The 24,219-nt window shown below is 38.2% G+C and overlaps 1 long non-coding RNA gene across 12 annotated transcripts in view; it reads right to left on the bottom strand.

Annotated features, from left to right (window-relative positions):
* Positions 467 to 24,219, bottom strand: part of LOC110405334 — a 37,804-nt gene continuing 14,051 nt past the window's right edge. For 7 of the 12 annotated variants that reach the window (XR_002442810.1, XR_002442812.1, XR_002442814.1 and 4 more), the window contains 4 exons: positions 18,495 to 18,694; positions 17,974 to 18,212; positions 1,709 to 1,838; positions 467 to 1,165 (listed from right to left, as the gene is read on the bottom strand). This is a non-coding gene — a long non-coding RNA (uncharacterized LOC110405334). Of the gene's footprint in view, positions 1,166 to 1,708; positions 1,839 to 16,513; positions 16,620 to 17,973; positions 18,213 to 18,494; positions 18,695 to 21,691; positions 21,835 to 24,219 lie in introns of all 12 variants that reach the window. The other 5 variants (XR_002442813.1, XR_002442816.1, XR_002442811.1 and 2 more) reach the window with 5 other exon arrangements.

Below are 24,219 nucleotides of genomic sequence, written 5' to 3'. Positions count from 1 at the left end.
GGACTTCCGTTTGCTCTTAATGAACTTGAGTGGCTCTTGCCTACAACCAGAAATGATATGCAGACAAGCAGCTCCTAAGACACGTCATTCCTGGAGCTTGCAGGCTGTTATTACTTTTATTCTCTCCAGCATCCCCTTTTTACTCTGCAAGCCTAAAGACCAATCATGTAAAGTGTGAATAATACAGGGGCCAGGAATGGTACCACTGATGTCAAAGTGACTTTTCATCAGAGTGGAAGCAGAAAGTCTGATCCCTTACACCTGGTGTGGTTCTCGGGCAGGTTCAGCTGATTTATGCTTCTAAGCAAAACCTGAGAGGATTCCTGCATTGGCACAGCTGGATTTGAAGATTCATGTGTCTCTTTATCATGAAATCCAAACATTTTCTTGTCACTCCTGCTTCACTTGAACAAAGATGCGGATGTATGTGTGAGTGCCTTTGTACAGATAACAAATAATCACAAGAGACTGTCATGATTTGCTGTTTACTGTTCTCTACCAATACACATGTGAACAGATACATTTACAGAGGAATAATAAAGGGAATTTAAAGCCATGATGTAAAAAAGCAGGATATGAGAAGTTAGCCACTCAAAATGTGGGCGTATGTCTCTCAGATGTAACAATTAAATGCTAACATGGTATAATATAATAATATGGGAGCACTGGGTTTCATTCCAGTGGCAATCCTAATTATAACGCCACTTAGTACAGGAAATTGCCTGTTGAACTGCTCTGCCTGAAAACCTGAAGAGAAAACTGTGCATATGTTTGCTTACATAGTGAAATACAACACAGAGCCAGCTCCAAACAGCAAACCTCAAGATATCCTTCTTCCCTTTACACCTTCTCCTTCCTCCAAAGCTGCACACGGCAGAGTAACACTGCGACAGGATCCTCTTCATTGGCAGAAAGAAAGTGAGGCCAGAGCCTGGTTACTGAAGCCAGTGGTGTGTGATCAAATGATGGCTCGATCGAGTGGTCATAACATGCTCAAAAACAGACTGGAGGGGCTCTGTTCCAGCAGCAGGGAGGGCAGGAGCTGTCGCCGCTCTGTGTAACTGCCCATGTCGATGGCTGTAAGATGCAGGTGAACTGTGGGGCCTGGGCTTGCTGAAGTAGTTATAAAGTGAGAGCACTCCTACCTCTCTGGATTTTCAGGAAGCTTTGAAAAGAAACAAGCAAGATATTTATGAATTGAAGTGCTTTTAATTCTGTCTCTCCCAAGAGGGAGATAAGCATCAATTTGATGTTCTTCAGAGCTAGGAAAAAAAAAGGACTGTGTGCCTCTTAGCTCCCTAAGATTGGACTGAAGTAAACTTTTTTTGTCCTAAAGTTTTGCTTTTCAGTTCTATAATAATGAATCGCTGTACCCTCCAAAGCATGTAGTTTGCTAATTTGTAAAGTATCTCGAGGCATTCAGGTTGGGAATGGGACAATGGATGCATGATTCCGGTCTCTGTTTTGCTCAGTTCTTTACGTCCTTGACACGCTCTTGATTACAGACTAGAGAAGATCTTGATAATACCCCAAAATTTAACTGCATAAAAGGAATCTAGGCACTAATTCAGGAAAGTCCTTAACCATGCACTTAAGGTTGTTCCTCAATCACAGCCAAAAGAGAAGACAAGGAACTCAAGTACAAGAATACGGAGATGGAGAAAATCTCTGCTGGGGGCTTTGGTTTCTTAGCTGTGTGGATACTCACGTCGTTCTATTGACCTTCAACATCCACAAAAAGGCAGTATGATTTACTGGAGCCACGTTGTTTTACGAGACTTGGTTGAGACTTGAAGTTCTTCCCAACAGCAAACAAGTGCTGAATCAGCAGCTGAGTTCTGCAGGAAGGGAGAGTGTGACATTTTTATATTGCCAATACATCTAATCAAAAGAGAACTAACTGCATTTTACACCAGAGTAAACACTATTTACTGGCTAATATCATGTGACTACACAGACCATATTTTTGACACTACAATGTCTTCCCAGAATTCCTGGGAATTTCATTCAGTGTCTGTGTTTCTTTATACTTTCTCCTTATACTTTCTATTATATTTATTATTATTCTAAATTTTATAGCAGTAATTTACTGAAGTTTGATCCTGCTTTGAGAACCCCAGGCTACTGGAACACTTTATTATAGAAAGGAAACTGCTGGCACCATCTAGCATATCAAATCTTGAAGTTTACTTCTTTGCCTTTCCAGCTTTATTAGCATCTTTCTGTTGATGTGATTATGCCAAAGGTTAACAATGGCTAGTAATAGACCATGCCCATTTAACTGGACAGATTAACCCATGGAAAACTCTCACTTGTGGTGCCACATGAGCAGAACCACCCTTCAGCATGGCAACCCAATGTATTGTGGTGATGTGGAAGCTGGGGAGATCTGGGGCACTGTAAAATAGCACTAGATGAGTTGCTTCAGCTCATCCAAAACTCCAGACAGTAAAAAAATTCCTTAATGAACAATGACATGAATCGATTCAGAAATATTAAAGGATATTTTCTTCTGATTTCAATGCTGTTGGTGCAAAGTTTGGTTAGGAAAACTCTAATTTAATTTGTACATCTGAACCTCAAGAATAGATTCTAATCTTGTGCCATGATAAGCTTTCAAAACTGTGCTACTAAAAAGTGATGGAAAAGAATGTTTTTTTTCCCTTGCTTACTAGGACAGTTTAATGCCTTTCTGACTTTGTACCATGGCAAAAAAATGAAGGCTAAGTATGGATGACTGTGAATGAATCCCATTTCTAGCAGTAACAGATCAAATGAATTACCCTTGCAAGTGGTATAGTAGTCTGTATAAGTCCCTCCTGCCTTACCCCTAATTAAATATTTTATGTATACAGATATTTCTGTTTAATCGTATCTGTCTCCTCCTTGCCTCTGTTTCCAGCTGTGACAACTCTACTTCTTTAGCCTGCATCAGCTGAGCTTAATATGTACCACAGTTTTGTTTATGGATATATTTTACTAATTCTTATTTATTAAAATAATTGCCTTAATTAATCCTAATTGTTCATTGTTAATCACTTAGGAATATAATTCCATTTGCTTGTACATATATATTTTTGTATTAGTCATTATAAAAGCAAGACATAAAGCAAATGGTGTAATTAGTCACATAAGACCGGGAGTTCAACCAATAAAAATCAAAGAGGAGAAAATAAAATGCTTTCAACATTCCTATATAGCAGCTGGGACATCCTGTGTCACAAATTACTTTATGAGTTGTCTGGAAGTAGGATTCCCCTCTAAAGCCTCAAGAAGCTAAGAAATGAAAGGAGAAACTGTCTTATAGCTGAGGTGATGTTTCCAAACTTACCTACTGCTGTTTGTCAGCAAGACCAGGAGAAAGTAAAAGATGTCAGTACCCTACTGAACTAAGATAGATGGCCTGGAAGAGCTTTGAAGGGAATGAAATTTGAATAACAATTAACCTCAGAGAATTCTATATTTTCTCTTTCTATCATTTCTTGGAAGTGAAGGGAAAAAAGCAACCACCTACTATAGCTAGGCAAAAACTCAGGTTTTAATATTGGTAGTTACTGAAAATCACAACATGACTTGATCTGTTCTTGATTAGGCTGTGTCAGTTCATGATCATACAAGTGCACAGGGGTGAGGAAAGAGGATGTCCTGCTGATAGCAGTGGTAGTGCCATCACCCAGGTGGACAGTTCTGTCTTCTGCAACTCTTGCCTTTCCCTAGAGGCAAACATAAAAGCAGTACAGGCTCTGTTACAGAGAGAGTCTGAACAAATGTGTCTCCAGGGCAGTCCTGGGCTGGAAAAGATACTCTGCCAGAAGAAAGATGATTCCCTTAGGCAGGGCTGCTCTGCTACTGCTTGTCCTCTGTCTTCCATAGAAAAACCAGGTGGTTTTTCCATTAGCTTTCACATCAGACAGAAAGAGTTCTGCTCCCCTAAAGAAGTGAGTAGAACAGATATTGCAATGTGAGCCCCAAAAGGAGAATAAACTGCCCAAATGCCATTCTGCTCCAGTGTCTCAAAATGACAGAAGGACGTGCATTTCAAGGAAACCCTTCCAATGTCATCAGCTGAAAGCCGGATCTGTGTTTATCTGTAACGTTCTGATCTTTCTATAACTTTGTGACTTATTCAGCACTTGCTGTTCCCACAGTTCTAAAGCCTGTTGACTTCATATTCTCTGGGTAAATTATTTGTGGCTTAATTTGCTGGCAAAGTCCCAGTGGTTTTAAGGAAGTTATATCAACAAAAGTTTTTTTTCCTTAACAAGTATTTTTTCCTCTCTGGCTGACGAGCTTTAAATATCTACTGAAATCTGTTTGTAAGAAGTATAAGGTCATTCTCCTGATTTCCACTTTTTTTTTTTTTTTTTTTTTTTTTTTGCATCTTTGATTCTTTTAGGTCTTCCAACAAAGACCTAGTGGTTAGTGCCAATTACTAGTGGGTTCCAGGATCTGGGAATCTGCTCCACTATGAGAATTGTCCACTGCTGTCAATGGTGTATAGGCGTTTGGCCCAGTTCCGTGACGAATGGGACGGGGGACCCACTGACCCATGCCCTGGGAAAAGGGAAAAAGGGAAAAAAGGGTAGGGAGATGGGCCTGAGAACAAAACAGTGGCAACGATCTGAGGAGAAACAAACTAATTTACTAAATAAGATATTGGAATGCACAATAACACAATATAATACAATATAATTACAATTTAAGCTGATAAATCCAATACAATGAGAGAGAGTGTCCAAAATTAAAGTAGTGGAAAAGAGAACAAGGTCTTGTGATCTGTGAGTTTTTATCTTTCCCTCTGACTGGAAACGGTAACAGGGTCACAAAGTCCCCTGGGAAATGTAGTAGTCCTTCTCTTCTGAGAACCAGGTACATACACTACATGATGTTATGATGTGGAATACCAATAACCGAAAATCATAAAACCATGACAACTTCTAATACATCTACAATCCAGGATCACACAAAAGAAGGGCTTTCTGTACATCTTCTCCTTCCTGTTCCATCGCTATTTTCCATGCACTGAGCCAATTTGCATTGTCCATTAAAACCGGTCAATGCGATAGGAGAGAACCAACATGCTTGAACAATCACTACTGGTTGGTGAAATCCTGATGACTCCATTGTTCAGTTACAGAATAGAGATGTGTACGGCATAAATGTGCCTCCATGTGAAGTGTATGTGAAGTGGGGGCAACCCTGTAACATTAGTCTGGAGCTGAGAATGTCACCTGAGGGCACATTTCCCTGGATCCATCACACACAACAAACAGATGCATCTGGCAAGCAAGGTCTCCAGTGGTGGAGTCAAAACTGCACTCTGCAGAAGGCAGCCTGTGACTTGGCAAGCTGTGAATGATGCCCAAGAGTGGAGGGACACTTTGTCACAACTTCACAAGAAACAACCCAAGAAGCACTGCTGCCATTAAGCATGTCATTTTAAAGTTCAGAACTTCTTCATGGGTCTCATGTGATGGAGAGCACACCTCTGCAGTGTAATGTTAAATTTATAACCCAAATCCTGCTAAAAATATCACATGAAGTGGAAGATAGGAAAGAGGAAATTTTGAAGGAGTGAATTAATGTCTAAATTAATGCTACAGCTCCTCCTACAAGTCCTCACTTACAAGCTCAGCAGGTTTTTCTTGTTTGTCCACGCTGCCTGCCTTGGAAAGGGACCTCCTACCTCCTTCTTCTCTGCTGCTGTTGCTATTAAGAGAGACTTTTTGTAGCACACAAAAGCTCTGATTGTCCTCTCACTTATACTAATTTTGCAATTGTGTAAATCCATTGACCTGAGCAGAGTTATTTTTGATTGACACTAATACATGCTGGAGGAGAATCAGGTTTTAAATACCTTTGAAGGCAGACAAGCTTGGAAAAAATAGTCTTATTTTTAGGCTCCATAATCGTTACGATGTCCTTTTGTGCCATACTGTTCATTTGTTATTTGAATTACATTTGTCAAACATTCATTCAGGTCAGATGTTTGTATATCCATTGTGTATTACCTTGTAAATTTAACTTAATTTGTTTGTAGTTTTCCTTTATAAATAACCTCAATTCAAAGTTATTTTAAAGGTTTTAAAGACCATGAAGTCAAAGTGAATGCGTATGAATGGCTCAATTTGTAAAGCTTCCATTTCTTCCAGGATTTCTCTTACCATGAAATGAAGTGAGTCATTTATATCTTACTGCATGATGTGATCATCCCGTTACCATGACGGAGCTAGACAAAAACTCTTGTCAATGATTTACACTCATGTGATTCTCCTCATAAATTGGTGTAATACACAGTTAAACGGAGAGACTTCAGTTTAGTCTCTTTTATGAAGAATTCAGTTCAGCTGATCTGTGTAAAGTAGTATGTCTAACCAGCAAGATGAGTCACTGCAGTGTTATAATTGCTCTTTTCTATTCATTTCTTGTTTTGTTTTTGCCATTAGGTCAATTAGTTGTCTTCAGACTTTTATAGCAATCGAGGGACCATTTGTCTTTGAAGTCCTTCACTTCCTACTCTACAATGGATTGGTGGGCAAAGCTAAGGGCTCAGCTGAGTTCAGCTTGAAATGCTGAAGCACATTCCCGAAAATGATTCAATGGCTGAATTTTTGTGGACATTTTTCTAAAAAACCTTTGGCCCCATTACTGGCTTGGCTTTGGGCAGGATTACAGCACAAATTGCAACACTTCTTTTTTACTGTGTTGAGCGTGACAAGTAAGGATTTACAAGCCTGTCCAGCACCATGGCCTTTTGCATACTTTGGAGGCTGTGGTCTCTAAAGCAATTTGCCAAAGCCCTTGCTTTGTAAAAACTTGTTGAGCATACATACTATACATACATATGTATGTTATATATATGCATTTTGTATATTGCAGTGAGTCAGCTTGAAAACCCCAACAAAAAGGTCAGATGTTGCACCTATACTGTGACCTATACTTTAAAAGGAATGTCTTGGTCTTTCCGCGCTGTTCAGTTTTTGTTTAACCAGTACGCATTTCTGCTAAGCTCCAAAGTCAGAAGATTTCTTCTATAACACAACGTCCATTGACAGTAACTGATGGTTGTTCCTTGAAAAATAATGTGGTTTGTATCTGGTGTGAAACTATTAGTGAGTTGACTTACTGTAGTTAGAAGAGATTTTGCTGAATGTGGCATAATCCCCTTGAAAAATGTACACAGGGATCGTTCAGTGCTGTTCCAGCCCTACATTAGCCCAGTTGAACATGCAAGTAACTGATATTATATGTGTCTGCAATAACTGTGCAAATTAGATGTATAATTGCATCCATAAATTGTTGGAAAATCTGGCTCTTAAATTATGCATTATAAGCAATAATAATGCACTGAGATGATTACTGTCAGTTTACCTTACATAAACTGTGTTTCTCTTTGTTCAGCATAAGAATCAAGGGATGATTTCTAAACTCTACAGGCAGCAATCTTCAAAACAGCAATGAACGTGTTTGACGTGCTTGCTCACAAAACATGTCAGCAAACTCTACAAAGTACTGCTGCAAGGAGTTGTGGGGCCAAGAGCAAAAAGGAGTTTAAAAGCCAGTCACATTTTTGGTAGGCTGAGTCCGTCACTAGCTCTTAAGAGCCCACTTATCTTTTCTGGACCAGAAAGTCCTTGTATCACCTAGTCCTGGAAGCTGGGAGAACGTAACAAGAGAAGGATATCTCTGTACCTTTGTCTGCTTTCTGAAGATGCAGGATTTGGGCTGAATGAACCTTTGCATAACATTTCATATTGCTTTGCATAACATTTCTGTTTCGTAATGAAGTCATAAAAGAAATTCTTATTATATTCAAACCACAGTGATGATGATTATTTTTTGAATCTCCGTAGCTTGAAATGGGACTAACAATTTTCATTCTCATTATTATTGTCATCTCACAATTTTCAGAATCTGCATCCGACATAGTGAGGATTAATCCCATGAGGATTATGACTGTTAACTCAGTGCAGAGTGCCAACGAAATAAAAAGAATCAAATTTAAACTTCTTTTTAGTATCTGAATAGACTTAACAGTGGTTCAAGATAAACAAATTAATCTAACCATTCACAGAAAAGCCATTTCAGAGGAAATTTGTGCGTGACAAGAATAGATAGCTCTGACCACCAAGTTGAGTGATAGAGGATAGAAATAACACTTAAAGTCCACATCTCAAATTACTACGATACCCTCTATAATTTAATAATGAGAACATCACAACAGGGAGGTGTATGAGCTCCTAATGACACTCAGTAAATGAGCTGGCTTGCAAAACAGACACACAACCTTTTGTACTTACAATGGCTTGACAACATTTTGTCTGGAGGGCTGTGAAATTTTCCTAGCTCAGCCCGTTAATCTCAAAAGCAAATGTTGCTTTTCAGTGAGAAAGCTGTACAAGCTGCTCTCCCTGCTTGTGCACTGTCAAAGCATGAGCCAAGAGCTGAAGTGAAGTTTGTCAAAATCCTGATGCAAGGAGCAATAGTCCCTTATTAGAATGCATGAGCATCAATAGTTCTTGAAATCAAAGTCTAGCACGTTTTATCAGAGAAGGGTGAAAAAAGGAGCTCCTGATCACAGTGAATGTTACTGTTCTAGATAGATTTTAGGGATTTAAATACAGACATTGTTAGATCTGGGCTCCAAGTCCAAATAATGAATCATATGTGTTAATGGGAAAGCCCATAATAGCTTTGCCCTGGGTGTGTACGGAGTGATAGAAATTCTAATGGATTTTAAAATGAAACTTGACCTACAGTCCTACTCCAATCTCAGATCTGTACAAAGGCATTAATTGGACTTATTCAACTAATTACTTGTTATTAGCATAGAGACTGTAAAGACTTGGACAAGCAATTATTTTCTATAGATGACGACCCAAGTTTTGGCAATATTATCTGAACTGGGATAAAAGTTTTTAAACGTTCAGAAGCCAAGCCTGCGGCAGCCAAGCCTGCAGAGCCAAAAGATTATGCCAATGTTCTCAAAGCGTTCATTTTCTTACGTAGGATGAAATGATGCCAAAATGTTATGATACTGTATCACAAGGATTGCATATATTCTTAGTACAGAGCAGGGAGGTTCCAGCAGCCCATTTTAATCTAAGAAGAAGCAGGCAGAGATGCCCACACTTCATAACGCAAATGCATAAAGAGATGATAGCTATAACATAACAGCTTTGGAGGCAAAAGATTTAATTTGTTTGGGGAATGGAAATATAAAATGAAATAAAATAAAATAAAATAAAATAAAATAAAATAAAATAAAATAAAATAAAAAGAGTGTTTTGAGCTTGTGATTAAACCAGCAATTCTAATCTCTTATTTTGACATGCGCTCACTGTGGACTGCTGACAGCACTCCGAGTGATTTTAGCTTGTGAACAGATAATGCTCCCGCACATCCTTGGGTGGCTATGACTACTGAAAGAGATAAGAACCACAATTTTATTCTATTTTTTGTGGGTTAGTCATGGTCCTTTTTTTTTAAGGGGTAGAAGAATAAATGTTAAGCTTATTTTTTTTCCAGCGAAGCAGTACTTCAAAAGAGAAGTTGTAGAAACATCAAATATGAAAATGTTGAAGAACGTGGCTGTGATAAGATCAACACTGTCATGATGTTTTTTTTTTAACTGATAAAATAGTTTTCAACTGCACAGATTCCATCTTGATGTATCTCAAAGCAAAATCCATTGCTATTTTTTAACATACTAAAAAAATTTATTTTCCCCAAACATTTTGGTGGCATAGAATCAGCATTTCTCCAGTAGAAGACTCTTCACCTGGAAATTTGCTGCAGTGAGGTACACCAGCTGCATCTGCTGGTGCTAAAAACATCTATTTTTTTAGCTCCTTCCCTCTAGGTACTCAACTGTTTCTCAGACACACTCCCTGTGAGGTCAGAAAGTATTGCTGTTCTCATTTGGCGGCGAGGAAACTGAGTCACAAAGAGGTTGGGTGATTTTCCTAAGAGGAACAGGAAGCGTATAAAAAGGGTAGGTACCAAATCCTGGCTTCCCAAGCTCATTAACTTTTCTCTTCAAGTGTAATGACTTCTAACTAAATTGACTGAAAACAATTTCTGCCTTTCTAAGCTGTGCCTTTGCTGTATTTGGGGACCCATGCTGTTTTGAGCTTTGAAAAGCTTCAGAGCTCTCTGGTAGGATTTTTAGAACATTAAGAAATATAAAAAAAGAGAGCAGTTAGAAGGTGAAAAGCTTTTTTTCACAGTCTTTCCCTTTTTCCTTCTGGAGCCTAACAAGTTCCAAATGTTCTGCAAGGTCTATTTTTGATGAGTTTTGGATTGAAAGTGCGTTCTTGTACACTGCTACATTAAAGTGTTTACACAGAAAACAGTGCAGTCTGGAAAAGTAACAATTTGTTCACAGGATCATATAACATATTTGCTTAAATGGGCTCTTGGGAGGAAAAGCAACCAATGAAAAAAGATGATTTCTCTTTTCACCCATGAAATCTTCATCCTCTTCCCAATGTCAACTGGAGTTTGTCTTACTATTAGCAGCAACAACAATAAAGGAAAAAATAAACCCCTTTTGGTCTGTAAGGCTGAGAACAGCACAAACATCTCATTATGTTTGCAGGTCAGCATCTTGGGAGAAATGCTGGCAGCCCAAAGAATGAAGAAAGAATAAAAATCCCATCAGAAAAAGATTCTTTGCTCTGTATAATCCTTCTTGGCAAGCTCCAGAATTCAGACTTTGTAATTAAAGAGAATGAGCAGTGTGCATGCAGTGCTGTGAGTGGTTTCCCTGTTTGTGCACCCAAGGTATGACACAATAAGGACAAATATCCGGAGGCAGGTTCAGAGACACTGAGTCTAGATCTTTAATTAATAGCTGGAGATCAATTGCATAATACCTGAGCAAATAGACACGTGCATTTATTATCTGAAAACAAGAACTCTGCAATTAGGGTCATAAAGAAAATGTCAGAAAACAAGAAGCAACAAATACCCATTGTGGAATTAATAAGAGCAGTAGTTCCCCTCCAGTGGTCACTGAGTAAGCAAACATTCTGGTTAAATAAACTGAAATGGAGCATATCTGGGCAACACACTTACGTGCTGGGTCAAAGCAGAGGTTAAATAAAAATTTGTTTTAAAAAGACCCAAAGAATACAATATGACTCCTTACCCCGTGTACCACATGTTGTTAAAGGAGGGAAGAGGAGCATTGGGTACATTCATGAGCACGCTGCATGACTTTGAAGTAGAGCTGTATGGAAAGCAGGGAGCATTTGTGTTTACCCCTGGCTCCTAGCAACTTCCCTGCTCACAACTAATCTTTGGCACCGAGGATGTATCGGCACTCAGCAGCCAAACACAACTCACTTCTGCCAACACCATGGTGACGGTCTGACCCTTTCAGAATACATCAACATTAGGATTTCAGAAGGGGCACATTTTCAAGGTTGATGTTTATTTCATGTAAAACCACCACCTGAGGTTTCTGAGGTGCTGATCCTTAATTAGTCATTACAATAAAAACAGAGGAGTAATTTCATATTAGACTGATGCCTCAGCATGTAATCCCAGTTTAGGTCACTTTATGACCAAAGGATTTTTTGCAGCTTCAAATGCATACTTGCATATCTAGTACATAGTTAGATGCATCCGGACACTTCAGAATGATTATTATTTCTACCTTTTTATAAATGACATAAACCAATCTCTAGTAGTTTGGCTGTGGTTAGGAAGATTTATATCCCTTATTCTCACAGCTTTGTGGTGATTAATACGGCAGGGATTTTGAGAGACTATAGAAATGTCCCTGTGTAATCATGTGAGAAGGAACAAATACTGAGTCCAGGTTTCCACAGCAGGTAAGAGCAGAAGTTGTTCACAGAGGTAAAATAAAGAGAGTTTTGTCACTGCAAAAAAAGACCAGTGTAAGGACAAAGGCCTACTGAAGCTGAGTGGAACCCAGCAGCACTTTGAGGTGTTAACACAAATGACTAGCCCTGAAAGGAGTCATGCTTTACGTAGATTTTCCTCCAGGTTATACCAACAGATATTTTTGCACAGTTTTACAGACAACCATTTGAATCTTCCGTAACTCCTTCTGCCACATCTCTTTACATTTCCGATATACCTTACTAATCCAGTAATTAACCATAAAAATAAATTGCTTGTATAGATTATGTAACAATAACAAGGCAGCATGAGTCACTTTTCTTTGTTCTCATTCACTAGCGAGCAACAGCATGGGCTCATTAAGTAGGTACCAGAAGTTCAATATGGAGTAAATTCAGATCTCAAGGCTAGATAATTTGGTCTCCATTTGTTTGCCTTTGTTCTCTTTTGTTTCCAGATTAAAAGGGCACCATGTACTTTTAGTTTCTTCAGGTAAAAGAGACACTGGGGAGCTGCTCCTCTATTGACTGCTGACAAGAGTTGGTTTAGAGCCTACACAATAGCTGCACATCTTGCTTTTGCAGTTCAGTTTGGATGGACAGTTTGAGCTGTCCCAGTAAAATTAAGAAATGGATCTCTGTGACATGCAGGCAATGAGAAACTGAGTCACTAATCCATTGCCCCAAACATCCAAAAGCCTTCACGAACAATCAGAGATTTTTTGTGGAGAAGGCACAACCTCCTGCTCTGTGACCGCAAAATCATTGTACTGACTTGTGCCATATCTGTAACAATCTGGCTAGCTTGGTTCTAATTTGTAACTTTGTAGAATGGCACAGATCCTGGATACCCATATCCTAACTCACATACAATCCTGTGTAAACACAAGTAGAAGTAGCTGTATGCACATTGATATAGCTGAACCTTCTGCTGAGTGGGGGAAGGATGATTTAATCCCTTGAAAGGCTTCCAAGCCTTTGTGTGGGAGCAACTATCATGTTTATCGATGAACACCGGACTACGTGGCCTCAGGAAGATCCAGAACCTGAGGAGCTCTAATGGGAGTTGATATGCTGAGCATTCCCAGTAAACCTAGCTGTGACTGTACTCCAATTTATATTTGTCTACTTTCAGAGGCTGCTATCTCAAGAGTCACTGAGAATGAGCCTTTTAAAAAAAACTCATTTCAAAACAAAAATTCCTACCAATAAGCAATTACAGTAAGCTTTCATCAGCTTTATTGACTTAAAATAATTCAATGCTTGTTTAAAAAACAAGTAGGGAGGTGCTACAGTTCCAACCAAAATAAGAATTTGCTCATCTGTAGAGATAGCCCAGTTAGATGATTTTCAGATTAAACATCAGGATCAACTTTAGGTAAAGTTTTCAAAGGTAGCTTCGTATTCACTGAAAATGTGGTCATCAGTTCTTGGAAAAGTTCATCATCATGGTGGTAGAAATCTCATGTAATTCATTGATGCCATGGGGTTTCCACCACTAGGGGAGTCTAATTTTCAGACTTGCTTTAATAACATCTGTCAAAATCAGGTCACTTGAAAACATCATCATTTAATCGTCTGGAAATTGGAATGCCCAAAGTCATTAGTCATACTGAAGATGCTTGTGTTTCTAGCTGATTTGGACCTGAGTTTGATTATAAAGATTAGCGTTTGAATATCTAAACTCCAAATGTGAGACATTATCTGAGATCATAGGGGTGTTGTTAACTCTGATTTCTTTTATCTTTATTCCATCTGTAGCTCCAGCTCTGTAAAATCACAGTTCTCCGAACCACAATTGCTATACATTTTATGTTAATGAAATGGCATTACAGTGCCAATTGACTTGAGTCAAACTAACTAGCAAAGAATTTAATTATATCCATTATTAAATGTTTGTGCTCCACAGATCCAACTTCTTAAAAATAACAATGATAAATTTACAGATTCCTGTAACCATCTGTTGCACTCTCTCCAAGTCTGGCAGGGGGTGGAAATCTTGCCGAATTAAAAATATTGCTATTTAAAGTCTTCCTTGTATTCATTTCCTTAGATATTTGAACTTACTCAAGGGCAGAGCCAGCCTTATGGTTTCTGTAACTTACTGGCTGCTGAACTTGGAGTCGTTTTAAACAACTCAGAAAATTCTGACAGAATTTATTTTTTTTAAGCTATACCCCTCAACCACAGACATAAGTGGATGATCTTTATTTTTTCTTCTTCATTTTCTCCCTCTCTTTTTTTTTTTTCTTCCCTCAAGTCTCAGAAGGCAGAATTGCAAGGAGTTAAGAGATGGAAGAGCTGACTTGCCAGAGTTTCTGGCTTCACTGAAGCCCAGAGTTGTTGCCTGGGTGATTGTGTTCATGGGAGGTCTTTAACTGGCAGAGCTGCCTGCTCAGTTTCACAGGCGCCACAACTACTTCATTATTTCATCAAAGTTCATTATGTTGGGGAGGGTACCACCAATAAAATAAGATTACAACGAGCCCTTAAAGACATAATTCCTGGTTTTACCTTTTGCCATATCCCTGTCTGTTGTCCTATAATGAACAGAGAGATTTGCACCTATGATATGGACTATCCTACAGCTTAATTGAACTGAAAAACTCCTGAAGAATTTGATTCAGTTTGTCTTGCGACAGACCTTTCTTTTGTTTTCTGTGGAGACAGAATTCTGCATCTAAAAAAGAAATTGGAACAGTTTAATCACAAGTTTGCAGGGAGGTGAGAGCATCTGGGAGAAAAGAAATCAGGCCCAGCCTAGATCTAGAGCAACACTGTTGTATACTAAATATAGATCAATGGTATTTAATGCTCAGAGAACTTCTAGCAAGAATTCTTAACCATTTGAGATGTACTCAATAACCATGTGACATTTATGGTTCTGTGTTTGGTGAACTGCGTCTCTCAGCTGTGCTTTTTGAACCATCAAGATCTCGTGCTGACAGTTCTAGCATTCTTCTGCTTTTATGCCAGCTGATGTAAGTTCATAATACATTTGGTCTTGATGTGCAGTAATGTACATGAAAACAGGTGAAAAAAAGATTTTGTGTGAGTTGGTTTTTTTGTGCTTTACTATTCTGCTCACACAGATTTAAAGTAGTTATTCCTAGCTAACAGCAGTAATGAGAACATAGTACCTTATTTCTGTTAAAATGGAACAAAAGCATCATTAAACAACCATTCATTTCCACATCTTGCTGGGTTTTGTTTTGCTGTGGATATCTAACGTCAAGTGACAAATCCAAATTCATCTCCATTTTTAGAGATCTCAATCTCTAAAGATGAATATTGAAATATTTGCTTCTCTGATAAATCTGCATGAGTTTTTTGTCCTGAAAATTGGTCACTGAACGATTCATTTCAAGAAAACAGTTTTAGAAAAACATCAAACTGAAAAGTAAATCTTAAAATGTCATTGCTCTCGTAGCCTACATTTTAAAGAGAAGTTGGCAGATTCTACATTCACAAAATAACAAGAAACAGCAGACAACCTGACTATGTTGTGGATTCATTCTGTTCCAAGGTATTTCTGCATTTGTGAAGAACAGATCTAGCAACAGTGGGTAGACACTAGCTTCTACTTGGAAGGCTAAAAGCATGATTTTGCCTATTTCATGGGCTGGGTGAAAGCTTTATCTAGATGAAGAGGTGTAGGATAAACCAGGTCATGCCATCATAACAGCATTCTTTTACCCCAGCTTTTGACATTCCCTCCTAGAATTACATAGAAAAATTATAGGAAGAAACAGCTTAAAATGTCACTCTCTGTAAAAAAAAATAAATCCAGATTATGTTGTTCATAAATCACACATTTAAAATGAAATTTTATCTAAAACCCAGTTTACTGGAATAAGTTTCTGCATCTATTCTAGACAGACACATGGGATTTTCTAAACAGTCTGCCTTTCTTCTCAGACCGCCTCAGACTCTCCAGGCCTTTCTGAGAACTCTGTACATTCACATGCTAGACAACATTGGACAATTTATATATATTAGGAAACACAGACAAGACTCTGTGACGTGCATAAGGAAAGCCAAGATCCGATGAGAACACTGGAAAATAAAGTGTACAAATAGTCCCAAGAAGGCACATTTGTTCTGAATGCAAAAGCACATATCTTTTCTAAATGAATGGATTAACCACAGCTATTTCTGATTTCAGTCTCACTGTTTCAGCTCTGAGATGCATGTCCAGACAATGAAACCAAGAAGTTGCAGAGAAGGAGCTGCAGACTGCTACAGTCAATCCACCAACTATGGTTATTGTTCAGGTGAAAATTAAAATTGCCATGAATTCCTAAGGCAATGAATCACTGTCCTCGTGGGCTTCAGTGTCTGCTTTGAATCTTTTGTTTACTAATATTACAAGCATGTTGCTATTCTCCCCTACTGAAAGTGTTTACGACAGGAAAACTATTAGCCCTGCAGTCTTAACGATGCTGAATGCACTTTGTTCTAAACCCAACTGTCGCCCTTACTCATCTATCAGGGTGTGGAGATAGGATAAGGTACAATATCATAGAAATAAGTGGGAAACATTAAAATAGAGCTGGCCTCGCTCTGCCTTGTTTTGCAGCAAAACACATCTTTCCCAAGCTGCAGTAAGACAGAATTTTCCTGAGTATCTTACAGATAGATACCTTTCTCACATACACCACCACGACTGTAGAATGCAGTTAGCTGAAGTTCACCAGCTGCCCATGTTATCACTCATTACGCTTGGTTTTGAGCAATAAATTTGACATGCTGTAACAATGAGAAAGAGAGAGGTGAAAGCTCCAGAGCTGGATCATCTGTTTTGGAGGCGTATGTTGGTTTCAGCACATTTTGTGCTTCTTCTCTTTATTTTCCTATGTACTCTGAATTCAGACAGTGAGTGAATAGTTTATTTCCCAAATGCTGACCCTCAGCACAATATCTCAGCTACACAACTTCAGGAGATTGTGTAGAGAAGAAGACTCATTCCACCCTCTCTCCCAGCACAAATATATATACTAAACAACTACTTGGTACTTTAAAATCCAAGCAAAGTACTGCCTAATTTCCCAAAGTGAGTGCTCCATTTTCTAAATACCTTAGCATTAACACTCAGCTTATTGCTGTATGATCATTCCTACTCTGTTCTCTCCACGTTTTTTTTTTTTTTGCTCAGACTATAATTATTACAGCCCAGCTTCTCCTTTTTCATTTTGATCCTTTGTAAACCTAGTCATTAAACTGCCTCAGATTGGCTTCCCAAAATGTCAAGATTAAAATGGGGCATGAAAGCTTATGCAAGAGTGAGTCAGTAGAGCAATTTGAACCAATAAATATCAAAGCAGTCTGTAAGAAGTAAGCAATTCATTTGATACCACATCTTTCAACAAGTCTTTAGAGGATTTTCCTCTGCAGGGTTACACCCTGATATTTACGTCTTGATCTCTCCACTGTGCAAAAGTCATAGTTTGCCTCATTAATGTAATGCTCTGTCAGGCAAGCATTTCTGTCTGCAAAACACATGAGATTACCCTCCAATCTTAGTGCTCAGCAGTGATTTGCAGTGCTATCTGCTATCAAAATAAATATTCTAGAACCTTGACTTGTACCACTGTCTCTACAATTAGCAATATTTTGTTAGTTAATTAATTCGTTTATGTCAGATACGGGCCAAGAAATAAGGTATGTGCCAGTATTCGTTTTTTTATGTCACTGTAGGTAAATGAATTGTCAAGACAAAAACTTTGATATAACACTGCCAGTATGACTTACTGGGTATAACAGAATACAAAAACAACAAGTCTATTTTCACAGATATGTCCTGCTGCTACTGCTTTTTTCCTCACTCCTTTCAGTATGATGAGTGTAACAATTCTTGAATTCTTGCCTTTGATTTTTTGCCATGGACTCCTGCACCATTGTCTTTTTCTCTGACATTATCCCATTTTCTTGCCAAGACTATATTTTACTTTACTCCTATCCAGGGATCATTCAATAGAAGTTAAGACCCCTTGAAGAAAAATTGCAGTACCGGAAAATTCCAGCTCTTAGGGTTACTCAAAACCTTAATTTCTCAAATGGCATTTCTCTCTACGAAAGGCCTTGCTACTTGAATGCCACTCACCTGACTCAGGATGAAGAGAAGAAAAAATGTTTTAGATCCACCAATCTCTGGTGATAAATAATAGACCATTAACCCAGTAGAAGGGGTGTCCTGTGCTTCATTTGCTTCTACTGTGTTCACTCATCTGTTTTACTGTCTTGTAGGCTCTTACTGCTTTGTATGCTGTTGTATCTCCATGTCTGTTCTTCTCTGAGGTTTCAAGGAGATCACATTCAGTGACCTTTCCTAATTTCTCCCTGCTAAATTTAATTAACAAACAATGTAAAATAGCATAAATCGTTTCCTGTTTACACTTTTTATTATATACAAGCAAATTAGTCTAGATACACCAGCTATTTTACAATCAAGAATGAAAAGTGTTATCCATGAGAAAATCTATTTCCTCAAGTGGAAATGTTTGAGAACTTTTGATACAAGATCACTTTTGCAATATGTGTGCTGTGATTTATCTCATCCAACACTATTGCACTTTACATTGAAACAGCTTTTGCACAAACATTTGTTTAAAGTGAAAAACTTACCTACCCCCAGGAACTATTGCAGTGTTTTCCATGTCAAACCCCAAATGTTATTTAATATTGTCTGGTTTTTTTTCTTTTTTTTAACAAAGAAATTCATACTTTCTCTTCGTATGTCTGTGTTTCTTTCTTCATTTCTACTGATTGTTGAGCACACAAATTCATTTCAGTTAAGACTGGAAAATACCGTTCTCCAACAAATACTGAGAAAACAAATAAGCAAAAACAGAAAAGAGCCACCGTTAATGCATCCACATTTATTAGACCTCAAGTCACCATTCTTGATAAATGAAGTTTCTTCCTCATGATTAGAGGACTGTTTAGATACAAAAAAATGTCCTAGTACCATGAGGGTTTGGCAAGAGAATACCCAATGTCCTGTTCAAGATTAAAGGCTGACAAAGCCTTACAACTTGCCTAGGACTGAATAAACCCTGGAAAGTGAAAATGTCAGACCCTAGGGACAAGTCTCCTAAAGACACCTATGAAGTGCAGCTGATTGAACACTGAATGCTTTTTCTCTATTGTGCACCTCACATCTCACCCAATAATTAGCACTGGCAGCTTCAAATTGGTACTTTTGTTTTCACTCCTCATTTACCAATGATAATATCACAGAAAGCCTATACATTTCATTTATTTTCCTCTCTCACTCCCTTTTATTTTTTATTTTTTGGCTCTAGGTCCCTTAAGTACTAATATTAAACCACTAATTTTATGAGGGCTGCTCTGAAAGAAATGCCTCCTATTTTATTATGTTGGCCCACGACATCAGAGGCTGATATTGCTGTTATGGCAGCAGAAGTAGAATCTTTCTGCCAGTGTTCCATTACATTTTGTTGCTGTGTGACAGATGGCACCAGAGGGGCAGTCTGCCACAATGGCGTCTGACATGGAAGTGCGCATGAAGCAAAAGAGTGGAATTGAATTCCTCCATGCAGAAAAAATGGCACCCACTGACATTCATTGATGCTTGCTGAACATTTACGGAGACCAAAGAGTGGATGTAGCACAGTGAAGCAGTGGGTGGTGTGTTACAGCAGTGGCGACAGCCACATGAAATATATGCCATGTTCTGGATGGCCATGTATAGCTGTCACCCCACAAAATGAACAGCATCTCGAAAGTTGTAGCAAAGTTTGTAGAGAAAAAACAAATGCAATATTTGTGTTGATGTGAATAGCTTTATTCACAAGGCTATTACTTGATTTTTCCTACTATAGTGCATAGATGGCTGTAATGTTCAGTGTTTTCAGGAAGAATGCAGTTCCTCTGTGTATCCTGGGTAGGCTGCAAGGCATCAGGACCATCTGAGAACAGGCATAATTTGCTCATCTTCCTTATTCTATTTTTTTTCAGAAAGTTTCACTGTAGGACTTGCAGTGAAAAAAATCCTTCTCGAAATCAGTAAGACCCAATTAAGAAGACTGGGGGATGGCTGCTATATTTTACATTGTTATATTATTTAAAAACAAAAGCAAAGCAACAAACACATGGAATCATCATTCAGTAAGAAAGCTTGAAGGCAAAAGGCTATCTTTGTTCTTTATTGAAAGTTGTTTTAAAAAGTCACGTGGGAAGCTTGGGGTCTCTATACTTCATGTACATTAAATGCACTTAAAGGCCCATGCCATGAAAATGCTTTTAACTGTTAGATGTTTACTGTTGAATGTTTCACATGAGCGCAGGTTTGTTAATTTTCTCATGCTTGTTAAATCTTCATAAATGCTGCACCTACTTTTTGATGCCAGAATTTATAAGAAAGGAGTTCATCTTATGGAACTTAAAATAAAGAAGGAATAGATTCTTCAATACATTTTGCCTTCCACATCTCACTTTCCTCATCCAGAAACATTAAATAGAACCTTACAGACATTCTCCATTAAATTAAAATTCATGGGAATCTTATATGAGGGCTATATTTGAATCCATTTTATGGGCCTAATGGTCATTTTTTTCCCCATGTTTTTCTTAGTAACTGAAAGTTCCTTCTGTGGTAGAAGCTGCCAAAACAGCAAACACAGAGAATTCCCCAGGGAATGCCACACAAATTCCTCATCTCAGACTGGCTGCCATTTCATATTGATCTCAGTCATGATGAAGTATTAATTTGTACACAGTTGAATGACCATGTTCTTTTAAAATACACCTAATTCAAAAGCTATGAAGCCTTGGCAGCTATTAACAAAGAAGAATTCTTGCTTTGCTCTCCTGCAAAACAGCTGTTGGCACTAGCTATATTGTGGACAAGGAGAAAGATTCCTAGGTTATTTAGCTCAGGTCACTACTGTCACAGAAAACCCCATACTTTAATTAATCCAATGAATTTACCGATCTATACCTTACAGGTAGTTAAGCTTGCAGCTTTAATTTTACAAATACAAGCTTGTTCCAGAATGTGACTTTGTTGACAGCTAGGAACACTTACAACTAAGTTCACTCATGGGCATTTTATTACCATTCTTTCTTACTGTGTTTTATTGCAACATTTACTCTTCCCTCTCTGTAAACTGCAATGTTTACAAGGAACAGTTATATCCTCTTCCTCACTAAATCTTGCTTGATTCACTCTGATTAAACAAGTAAAGCTCTTTGAGTTTTCTCTCACATGAAAGACTACTCCTTTCTCTGATTACCCTGGAAAAAGGAGAAGTCTTCTCGAAAGTACAGATGTCCTCTTGAGAGCAAATGATAACAACATTTGATGATGACTTACGATATATTTCACATCTTTTTTTTTCTGTTAGTAAACAGAGCCCAATTACAGAAATTACATGGAAGTTCTATACAATATATATATTTTCATTTTCTGCAAATTTAATACTAAAATTGTCCTTTTGGAGTTTAATAGATTTGCTTTTGTGATAAAGTATTTGTAATAATATTGGTATCACACTAAATTGCTGTTATGTGTGGCTGACCTTTACTCCAATTTAACAAAGCCTTTTTTTGTTTTCCCCAGTGAATAGGAATAATAAGGAATTGATATTTTGCCAATTATACATTATAATCTTTTGAGATAAATCTTAAGGCAGCCTTGTTGTCTCAGGCATGACAGAATCAATTGCACAATTTGTGGGTTTTTATTTAAGAACTTAAGTAGATGAATTATCATTGTCTACAAATGATTTTCTAAATCAAAACTAAGCAGTGGAAAAAATTAGTAATGATGTCTTGTTAGTAACATGAGCTTTACAAACCTCATAGTCCTTGAAGATAGTCTGGAGGTTACCTTTCTGCTCTTGTCTGATGCAATGTACTGCCACACCAGGTAAGATTAACAGTTTTGGTGTACAGTGTCTCACTTGGTTTGGGACCATCTTCTTTCGCTATGAATCAGTGGCTGAGAGAAGCAAGAAGCTATTTTTGTTCACAAACTCACATTTCAGACATTTGACAGGAAAGATGTGACTTAGGAACTTGTTGCCTCTGTGCCCTGTGGCTGTCAGAGCTCCTGTGTCAGGATCATCTAAGTCTGTTTCCTGATGGGTACCTCACAGTAATATTTTGGATACATACTTAACTGGTCTTCTTGATGAGGTCCTTGACTTAGAAATAGGAGAAGTGGGCTCTTTTCTGATATCTGTTTCTTCAACCATCTCTTCTCAGCCTTTTTAATTTTTTTTGTTATTGTGGGGCAGTGAGGGAAACCTGTCTCTCATTATCTAGTTGTACACTGGCCACCACTGGGGCCTTGATCTCAGCTGGGGCCTCAGGCACCACAGCAGTATAAATACAAATAGCAGAGGGGAGTCCATTGGTGAATATTTTTTGTTATAGATTTTGTAAGATGCTTTAAGGATTCATTTTCTAATGGGACTGTTTTACAAATTTTACACATAAATTAAATAAATATGGCAGCAGGAAACAGAATTTTTAAACTAAACTCTTGTGGTAGGAGAAGTCAGGCAAGCATACGGTAAATAGCGTGATGCTACTCAGTTGTAGTATGTACCTATACAAATATAATTAGAACAAAACTTCTTTTTTGAACTGCTTTGGTATGAACTTCTTGTTAGTAATATGACCTCAGTGTGTGCAAGAACATTAATATAAAATTATTCATCAATATATCACTCAGCAAATAATTCTTCCTCTCTGACATCCTGATTCCTAATTATCTTGCTGTCTTTCACTTTCTAATAGTAGCTCAATTGCCTCATAGGAAATGCAGAAAAGAAGAAATCTGGAAGAAAACAATGCAAAGTTAGCAACATGAGAGCCAAAAGGAAGAGTTTGGGAAAGGGCACGCAAGGGGAATGTGTTCATAGCTTTTTTTTCCTTTTTTTTTCTCCCTTCACTTTTCTGGATTTCAAGGTTTCTTTTCTTCTCTGTTCTCCACTGTTCTGTCCTCAAGCATGAGTGGTGGAAGACAACAAGTACCTCATGGATCTTTCTTCCTCACACCCTTGCATTTGCAATAACGCTCCTTCTTTGAGGATCAGTCTTGAGAATAGCTGACTACCACGGGACAGAGGCTCTTGGACAAAAGGTAGAAGAATCTTTGGGAGCAGTAATTTTATGAGAAGTGCCCTATGCTTATGTATTTTCTCACTTCATACTGCATTGTACTCTGAGACAGCATCACACCTGGCAGCCACCAGGATGCCTGCCTCTTCCTTACTTCTGGAACAGCCTAAAATGGAATTTTAGGGAATGGGCTGCCTGGGGAGGTGGTGGAGTCACCGACCCTGGAGGTGTTCAAGGAATGTTTAGATGTTGTGTTGAGGTACATGGTCTAGTGAGAACTATTGGTGATAGGTGGACGGTTGGACTGGATGATCCTGTAGGTCTTTTCCAACCTTGGTGATTCTATGATTCTGTGAAAATCACAAAGCAAACAAAAAGTGTCCAAATCAGGAAGGCACACCAGAGAAGCAATGGTTATACATGTGATATTCTGTTAAGCTTTGCAGACTCCAAAATCTTGGAGAAAAGATGTTGCACAATTTAAGCAGCTGTATAGCAAGAGTGGGGTTACTTTGTTTTAGGTTTTGCACACACTCAGAGTCATTACACTAACTTAAAACCACCCAGAGGATTGAAGAGGCCCTTTGTCTTCAAAATATTAGTGTACTCCTTTTGCTTCCCATCTGTATGGTAGGAGTCAATTGTATTTATTACAATAAAAAACTCACTCCTTCCCTCTTCCCTAGAGAGTACAGAACAGCACCCTATGTATCTGTTTGTCTCCCTTTCAAAACCCGTAGGATGGCTGCTCTGTTTCTATTGGTTTCTAGGCACCTTTCCACCTCAATCTGCCTTGCCAAAACCATCAGATATCTCTGTCATGTGAACTAGGCAGTGAGCCAGCAGGTCAGAGCTTACACAATTTGTGGCGCCTACTTAAAGTGTCTGAGATTCTTACCAATCAGTCTGAACCTGGGGGCAAAGTGTAATTCTTTCCCCCTTGCCTGCATTTATAAAATCACACAAAGGTGAAGTATGACAGTGGTAGATTGCTTGGCTTTATATATATTTTCTGCATTGGGAGGCTCAGAAAACTTCTGCATCTCCTTGACTACAGGTTAATCCCTGCTTTGTGGTAAAGGTGCTAAGCAGCTCATGTGACAACTGTCAAAAAAAAGCAAGTTGAAATAGAAATTATCTAACAGATTACAGTGTATGAGGCCCTCAGCAAGACTTTACTTCTTTCTCAGGCAACATTTTTGTTGTCAACATTTTGTTGTAAATCTTCTTCTTGTCACCTAAGAATTTTTAGACAGCA

Source organism: Numida meleagris, chromosome 12 (assembly GCF_002078875.1).
Source record: "Numida meleagris isolate 19003 breed g44 Domestic line chromosome 12, NumMel1.0, whole genome shotgun sequence".
In the NCBI taxonomy this organism is placed as follows: domain Eukaryota; kingdom Metazoa; phylum Chordata; class Aves; order Galliformes; family Numididae; genus Numida; species Numida meleagris.
This window is presented reverse-complemented; position numbering and strand designations above follow the sequence as displayed.